Genomic DNA, 9,478 nt, shown 5'->3' with positions numbered 1-9,478 from the left:
TTTCAGAAACAAAGTAGATTTGAATTTTCACAGACTAATTCCAATAAATTCAGCAAAAAACCTGTGTGGTCAAAATGCTAACTATACCCGTAGAAAAATTCCTTGAGGGGTGTAGTTTCCAAAATGGGGTAACTTTTGGGGGTTTTTACTGTTTTGGTCCCTCCAGTGCGTTGCAAACGCGACATGGCACCGAAAACAATTCCAGCAAAATCTGCGCTCCAAAATCCAAATGCTGCTCCTTCCATTCTGAGCTCTGGCGTGGGTCTAAACAGCCATTTATTACCACATATGGGGTATTATCGTAATTGGGAGAAATTACTTTACAAATGTTGGGGTGCATTTTCTCCTTTATTCCTTGTAAAAATGAGAAAACTCAATGTTTTTCAGAAAATAGGTATATTTTTATCTTCACAGACCAATTCCATTAAATTTAGCAAAAGAACTGTTGGGTCAAAATGCTAACTATACCCCTAGAAAAGTTCCTTGAGGGGTGTAATCTCCAAAATGGGGTCACTTTTGGGGGGTTTCCACTGTTTTGGCACCACAAGACCTCTTCAAACTGGACATGGTGCCTAAAATATATTCTACAAAAAGGAGGCCCCAAAATTCCCTACGTTCTCCTTTGCTTCTGAGGCCTTTGCTTCAGTCCAGTAGCGCACTAGGGCCACATGTGGGATATTTCTAAAAACTGCAGAATCTGGGCAATAAATATTGAGTTGCGTTTCTTGGGTAAAACCTTCTGTGTTACAGAAAAAAATGTATTACATAGGAATTTTGGCAAAAAATATGAAATTTGTAAATTTCACCTCTGTCTTGTTTTAATTCCTGTGAAATAGTTAAAAGGGTTAAAACACTTTCTGAATGCTGTTTTGAATACTTTGAGGGGTGAAGTTTTCAAAATGGGGTGATTTATGGGGACTTTCTAATATTTAAGGCCCTCAAAGCTACTTCAGAACTGAACTGGTCCCTGTAAAAATAGACTTTTGAAATTTTCTTGAAAATGTAGGAAATTGCTGAGAAAGTTCTATGTCTTGTAACGTCCTAGAAAATAAAAGGACGTTCAAAAAATGATGTAAACATAAAGTAGACATATGGGATATGTGAAATAGTAGCTATTTTGTGTGATATTACTATTATTTTACAAGCAGATACATTTAAATTTAGAAAATGCTAATTTTTACAAATTTTCTCTTAATCTTGGTGTTTTTCACAAATAAATATTGAATTTATCAAACAAATTTTTTCACTAACATAAAGTAAAATATGTGACGAGAAAACAATCTCAGAATCGCTTGTATTGGTAAAAGTATTCCGGAGTTATTACCACATAAAGTGACACATGTCAGATTTGAAAAAGTAGGGCTGGTCCTGAAGGCCAAAATGAGCTCGGTCCTGAAGGGGTTAAATGATGTTAATAGAAACTACTACTCTTCCTGCAAAAAATAAGCTCTCACACTGCTCTATTGATGGAAAAATAAAAAAGGATCAGTCAAGAAAGGGTTAATTGATTTCTAATAAAAAAACATTTATGACCACATATGGGGTATTGCTGTACTTTTGAGAAATTGCTTTACAAATGTTGGGGTGCTTTTTCTCCTTTATTCCTTGTAAAAATTAGAAAATTCTATGTTTTTTCAGAATCAAAGTAGATTTTCATTTTCACAGACTAATTCCAATAAATTCTGCAAAAAACCTGTGGGGTCAAAATGCTAACTATACCCCTAGAAAAATTTCTTGAGGGGTGTAGTTTCCAAAATGGGGTCACTTTTGGGGGTTTCTACTGTTATGGTCCCTCCAGTGCGTTGCAAATGCGACATGGCACTGAAAATAATTCCAGCAAAATATGCGCTCCAAAATCAAAATGTCGCTCTGGCGTGGGTCTAAACAGACGTTTATTACCACATATGGGGTATTGCCGTAATCAGGAAAAATTGCTTTACAAATGTTGGGGTGCTTTTTCTCCTTTATTCCTTGTAAAAATGTTAAAATTCTATGTTTTTTCAGAAACAAAGTAGATTTTCATTTTCACAGTATTAAAGCCTATACACATGCAATACATACAAGGCAACACAAATAGTCAATGGAGCAGTTTCTATAAAAAAGGGTAAACTTTTATACTTCGTGTACAGTGGTTGCCTAAAGGTAAGATGGCTACACAATCCACACAGCGCTGTTTTTACTTTAAAGGGTACCTGTCATGTTGAAAATACTATCCATTCTGAAGACAGCACATTATAGAGGAGGCACTGGGCAGATTAATATATAGTTTAATGGGAAACGATTTAGCATAACTTTAAATCCTTTCTTATTCTAGATGTATGGGTCCAATGGGCGGTCCTACTCATTGATTGACATCTATCTATTCATGCACGTCAACAGTGGCGGATTAAGTGTACCATGGGCCCTGGACTGTTGACACAACTTGGGCCCCCTCCTTCCCCCTAACATACAATTCAAGCCCCCGAACCCACTGACACTGTACCCGTCAGTGCCAGTGACCTGACGGATACAGGTTTTAGCACTAGATACAGCTGATCTGTATTCAGGATATAAAGCAGCTGTATCTCAAAAAGTTAAAATAATTTTTAATAAAAAGTATTTAGAAAGTTGCACCAAACACACTGACAGACTGTTTTATTAAAGAAAAAAGAAATAAATAATGATAATAAAAAAATTATAACACCTCTCTTTAAAGTGTAAGTAAACTTTTAACATGTTATAGTGATATGTCAGAACTTTTAATCGGTGGGGGGTTCGAGCACTGAGACACACACCGATCGCTAAAATGAAGCGGCAGAAGCGCACAATTGAATGCTGCCCCGCTGCTCTTCTGATCGCCATTCCTCGGAGTGGTGTACACCGCTTGCTTGGCTTTCCGAGAAAAGCAGATCAGAAACAAAGCGGTACAGCGGTCACCTGAGCACTTCAGCCACTTTGTTTTAGCGATCCATGGGAGTCTCAGTGCTCGGACCCCCACCGATCAAAACTTCTGACATTTCACTATGACATGTCAGAAGTTTTTTTAGAAGAAATTTATGACATATCCTGTGGATCCTGTCAGATGGGTGCAGTTCCCAGAGGTGGGACTCGCATCTATCTCTAGAACCGGGCCCCCTAAACCCCGTTCTACCACTCTCTGCTATCGCTGCTTCTCGGCCACTTCCTGACCATGAACTTTCGGTAACTCATAGTAGTGAATGGCAGTTACGGAAGCAGTGTAGCATGCGAGCTACGCTGTTTCCGTAACTATCATTCAGTTCTATGGTACTTATGGAAACAGTGTACTAGAACCAAGCTCAGCACATAAATACAACACCAGAACCAAGCTCAGTACATATATACAGTACCACAACCAAGCTCAGTACATACATACAGTGCTAGAACAAAGCTCACTACATAAATACAGCCCCAGAACCAAGCTCAGTACATAAATACGGCCCCATAACCAAGCTCAGTACATAAATACTGCCCCAGAACCAAGCTCAGTACATAAATACAGCACCAGAACCAAGCTCAGTACATAAGTACAGCACCAGCACAAATACAACTCAATTTAGTGCAACCCCTGCTGTATAGGTTTGTATGGATAAAACTACAGCTCCCAGCATGGCCCGAACAATGGTAAGGATATGCTGGGAGTTTCCCCAAAAAATATATCATACCACCCATCATCTCGCTGAAGATCATACAGTGACTACACTGATTAGCCATTTTTAGCACGTGTTAGTTAAATGGCTATAATTTTTTTATTTATTGGGCTAACTATGTGATTTTTGCGATGTTTTTTCCATAGACAATGCAGGTTTCTTTTTTTATTGTTTTTATACACACCTTTTTTGCTATTTTAGAATTTTTATTCATAAAGTTTGAAAATAATAGTAAAAAAATAAGCTTTTTTAAGTTTCAGCTATTTTTTTTTTGGTAATAACATAGTTTTACCCTAAAATAGACCTTTTATTTGTAATCGTCATTGTTTACCATAAATTTTAATATATTACATGTCTATATTAGGGTAATTGGGTGAGCGCTAGCGTTACAACAATGATTGGCGGGGGGGAACGTTTTTTTTTGGAGTGGGTATTTTATGTGTAATTATTATTATTTTTTTTTTTGCACTTGACTTTACTATTTTTTAATACTATGGTCTGTCCCTCAAAGGTCAAAAAAGACCTTTGGGGAAACATATATTTTTTTCTTTCTTTTACACCATGTTTTTCCACTGTAACTGGGGCTGCACAGCAGCCCCAGTTACAGGGGAAATCAGCTCTCTCATAGTGACGATTGTCACTAACTGGGCTGTGCTGGGTCTAGTAAGATCCAGCAGCAGTCTGTCAGTAACGGCACCCGGCGATCATGTGACCAGTCACATGATCACCGGGAGGAATAGAGACAGCGCCGCTGCTGCTGTCTCTATTCCTATACACAGCGTTCATTGAGCGCTGTGTAAAAAGAGATCGGAGAAGACAGAAGCAACGAAAGCTGCTCCTATCTTCTCCTCAGGGTTCCCGGCAGTCACTGACAGCCGGAGACCCGACATTCAGCTGCCCGATCGCGCGGGCAGCAAGTTAAAACCCGAGCCGTAAAATGTCTATGGCTCGGGTTTTAAGGACCCTGACCGCTGGCCGTAAAAGTACAGCCATCGGTCGGGAACCTTTAAGTGACTTACCGGTGACTTCTAGTTCTTATTTTTCTCTTTTCTTCTCCATCCGGTCCAGACTTCTATGACTTCTCCTGGCCACGACCCATTTATGGAGTTTTCCGCTCAGATGTCTTGGGCTTCTCACTTTTCAAACGTTTCTGCATCTATAAACAAAGATAAAGTCATCATAGTGCCGCACAATACGTCCCTATATATAATAGTACCATACACTGCACCTCTAATTATAATAACGCCATACACTCTGTCCCTGATTATAATAGCACCATACACTGTGTCCCACACACACACATAGTGCTCCCAGTAGATATTGCCCCCATAGAGCCCCCTGTAGATAGTGCCCCCATAGAGCTCCCTGTAGATAGTGCTCCCATAGATAGTACCCCTATAGAGCCCCCTTGTAGATAGTGCCCCACATATAGCCCCCCTGTTGATAGCGCTCTACATATAGGCCCCTACATATAGCTCCCCCTGTATATAGTGCCCTACATATAGTCCCCCTGTATATATTGCCCTACATAAAGCCTCCCCTGTAGATTGTGTCCCACATATAGCCCCCTGTAGATGGTGCTCTACACATAGCACCCTACATAGTTCCCCTGTAGATTGTGTCCCACATAAAGCTTGCCCTTTAGATTTAGCCCCACATACAGCCCCCCCTCCTGTATATAATGCTGCCCACACCTTTTGGTTAAAAATTTACATACACACCGTGATCCCGTTCCCACGCTGTCTTGTGTCAATGCAGGCCTGCTCCCTTCTGAGCAGGTCTGCTGGGGCTGAGCAACACCATCGCGTCGTTGAAAGGTGCAGATGGGCAGGGCAGAATGACATGCCCCGTCAATCAGTGCCCTTCAACAATGGAAGCGGTGCGATGACGCCATTACACCGCTACCATCGTTGATTGTCAGGACAGAATGACTTCCCCCGCCAATCAGCGCCTTTCAACAAGTTGAAAGGCGCTGATTGGCGGGACAACTCATTCTGCCCTGCCAATCAGCATCATTGTAAGGCGCTGAATGGTCGGGCACGGAACGTACCCAGTCATTCAGCGCTTATGCATGTAATTGTACCTGTGTTCTACCTTGCAGGTACAATTAGTGCAGGAGGGGGTCGCGGCGGCGGCTGGTTTCAGTTGCGCCGCCGCCCCCTCAGAAAGGCAGCAGGGCGGATGGTGCGGCCCTAATTCCCTCTCAGCCCGCCCCTCCCCATTGGCAGCACTACCACGCTGCAATATCGTTTTTTTTTATAATTATGTGCAGTTCGGGCCGCCCGAACCGCCAATATGATAATCCGCCACTGTTATACTGAATATTTTCCTACAAAACTATGTATCAATCTGTTTAACTCTGTAACATGTTCCTGCAGAACACACAATATGCTTAACATGACAGGTCGGGGGGGCGGAGCTTGCTGCGCTGAGTGATGGTGGTGTGATCCCGGAGCTCTACCTCACACTCGTCAAAACTAGCTAAATACACCGATTGCTTCCCTTCAGAAATGGTGAAAACAGGGAAAGACAAGACCAAGGAAACCCAAGGTACCCCTCGGCACCCTAAATCTTTACCAGAGATGGATAAATTCTTTCAGAAGAGGGGTGCCTCGCCGGCAGGGAGATCCAAGATGGCGTCGGGTCTCTCGCATTAGGAACAGCGGGCAGACGATTCAGACAGCTCTTATGCCCCATCGGATTGTGTAGGGGATGCGGATGCCGAACCTATTTCCAGGGCTTACCTTAAAGAGACCCTGCTGCAGGCTCTTACCTCAGTGATGAATGATTTACCAATGGATTCTACCTCATCGGTTCAGACTCCATTACCCGTGACACTTCGTAAGCTCAAATTGCTCATGTCGAGATTGGGAATGGTTGATGCCTGGCGGGTTGGTAACCCATCGGTTAAAGATTATACATTCTATTCTGCTCCCGATGGTACCTATCATAGAATAGATTCTTTTTTCCTTCCTTTATCCTTTTTAGCCGAACTTGCAGCGCGCTGATATAGGGAGTCTTACGGTTTCAGATCATGCACCGGTGTTTATTACTTTGGAATTGGGGTGTGTTCCTCAATGGGAATGGCTCTGGAGACTAAATGATAAGATCATAGAACACGACGAGAATAGTGTATCTCTTGCCTCTAAGTTAGAGGCATTTTTTCAATTTAATGACTTCCCTCAGGTCTCCAGGCCCATTCTATAGGAGACACATAAAGCTTATATGAGGGGGGAGCTTATAGCCTTGGCTTCTTACCTTAAGAAGCAGAGTTCAAAGCGTATTCTACACTTATTGTCACAGATTTCCAATACTGAAGGAGTGCATAAACGGACGGGTTCCCTTGTAGATTACAGATTACTGTGTCCATTGTGCCAAGAACTTCGGGACCTCCTTAATTATAAAGCCACTAAGGCATATCGGGCGGCGTGCAGTCAGACATATATGCATGGGGATAGGGGCTCTAAGCTGATGACTAGGTTAATTAAACAGAGATAATCCAAGGTGATTATAGAAGCTGTTAAAAATGATCAGGGAGAGGGAGTGACCTCAATGCCGCATATAGCTCAGGCCTTTCAGACTTTTTACTCCAAGCTGTATAATTTGCCTGCTTCCTCCGAGGGGAATCCTCCTCCTATGGTAGACCGGCAGGAACGCATAACCGCTTTCTTGTCAGATATATCAGCCTCTCACCTTACCGATGTACAATGTGAGGCGCTTTCAGCGCCTATTACAGAAGAGGAGGTGGAGAAAACCTTGGACTAAATTCCCTCAGGGAAAAGTCCAGGTCCGGATGGCTTGCCTATTTCCTTTTATAAAAAATTTCGGACACAGCTGATTCCAAAATTTACGGAGGTCTGTAATTCCTTACTGTGTGGCTCCTCTCTTCCTAAACAGTCTTTGGAAGCGTTTATTACTATTCTTCCTAAGGAGGGGAAGGATCCTGACCAGTGTGGAAGCTATAGACCCATCTCGCTCTTAAATTGCGACGTTAAATGGTGGGCAAAAATTTTGGCGATGCGTATGCAACCGCTCCTGCCCTTAATTATTGGAGAAGAGCAGGTGGGGTTTGTGAAGGGATGAGAGGGCAAACAGAATGTGAGCAGAGTTTTGCATGCTGTCCTACATGTTCGTAAATCAAGAGGCTCTATGGTTTTGCTGGGCACTGATGCCGAAAGGCTTTTGACAGGGTTTGTTGGGAGTACATGAGGAGAGCTTTATTGAAATTGAATTTCCCATCCACATTTATAGATGCTATATTTTCCTTGTATAGGGGTCCTTCTGCTAGGATTCAAGTTAACGGATCCTTGTCTGGCCCCTTTTCAATTTTGAATGGAACTAGGCAAGGATGTCCTTTGTCACCATCCCTTTTTGTTATTATGTTGGAGCCACTTCTTTTGAAATTTCGCCAAACTGATTGCATCCAGGGTCTCCGGATTGGTGGACGCGTTCATAAGACGGCAGCCTTTGCAGATGATTTGCTGCTATTGGTTACGAATCCCCTTACTGCACTTCCACTGATCTTGAATGTCTTCACTCTATTCGGAGACATCTCCAATTTTAAAATTAATTATGGGAAATCTGAGGCCTTGGGTATCTCTTTACCGCATGATCAGTTAGTATACTTGAAGTCCATATCTTCGATTAAATGGCAACCGTTGGCTATCCAATATTTGGGCATTACAATTCCAGCAGATCCCAGACATATATTTTCCCTGAACTTCGCCACTCTTGACCCGAAAATCCAAAAATTTCTGTCTAAAACTAATATACCCTTTCTTTCATGGATTGGTAGAAAAAACTTATTGGCCACCTATGTGCTCCCTCAGATCCTGTACCCACTGCAAAACATTCCCGTAGACCTTCCGGCTAGTTACTTCAATAGGTTCAGGAGTCTTTTTATTAATTTTTTATGGAGGGGGAATTGCCCCAGATTGGCCCATAGAATACTAATTTTAAAAAAGAAACAAGGGGGGTTATCCTTACCAGATATAGGGTTGTATTATGAAGCAATTCAACTGCTTCGTTGGTCACAACTCGCTAACGTCTCTCTTAACCATAGCTACTTAGACCTGGAGAGACGGGTCCACTCGGAGGAATACCTATCCTTGCTTTGGGTCAAATTACCGTTGCCGCCGAAAACAATTGTTAGTGATATAATGCGAGGTATGCTTAAAGTATGTCAGAGGTCTAAGGTATTGAACATGGCTAGAGGTTACCTCTCTCCGATAGCTCCATTGGGGGTCCTTTCTTATTTTACAGATAGGGTAACCTCTCTTGGGTCGCTGTTATGGCCTCTACTGGGCTCTTTTAAGGTTAGGGAAATTGCTATCGGTAGGGTTACCCCGGATCTGAATGCACTGTTAGGTCAATCAAGTGAGACAGGTGTGTCTACTTGTGCTACAAATGTGACATTTCTTCATCGGCATGACTTTGAATCAGCGTGCTGCAGGTTCTTAGCTGCGGCTCCTTCTCCATATCAAGACCCTACTTGGATGGAGAACTATACCCTTATGCCACAGTCACCAGATAGAGCCCTGTCCAAAATTTATACCAACCTTCTTTTAGATTTGGTCCCGTCCAAACCCTGTTTCTTACTGGCGTGGGAAAAAGAATTAGATATTGTTCTTTCGCAAAGGGAAGTCTCCTTTATTTTGTCAAGATCTCATGGGTTCTCGTGCTGTGTAAGGCATCAGGAGAATTCTTACAAATTGATAACTCGTTGGTATAGAACTCCTGCATATCTATATCAGATACGTCTCCTCTCTTCAAATGTTTGTTGGAGATGTGGGTTGTCTCCTGGATACTTACCACATATCTGGTGGTTTTGT

This window comes from Rhinoderma darwinii, chromosome 6, assembly GCF_050947455.1.
Source record: "Rhinoderma darwinii isolate aRhiDar2 chromosome 6, aRhiDar2.hap1, whole genome shotgun sequence".
NCBI lineage: Eukaryota > Metazoa > Chordata > Amphibia > Anura > Rhinodermatidae > Rhinoderma > Rhinoderma darwinii.
The sequence above is the reverse complement of the archived record's forward strand: the minus strand, read 5'-3'. Positions refer to the sequence as shown.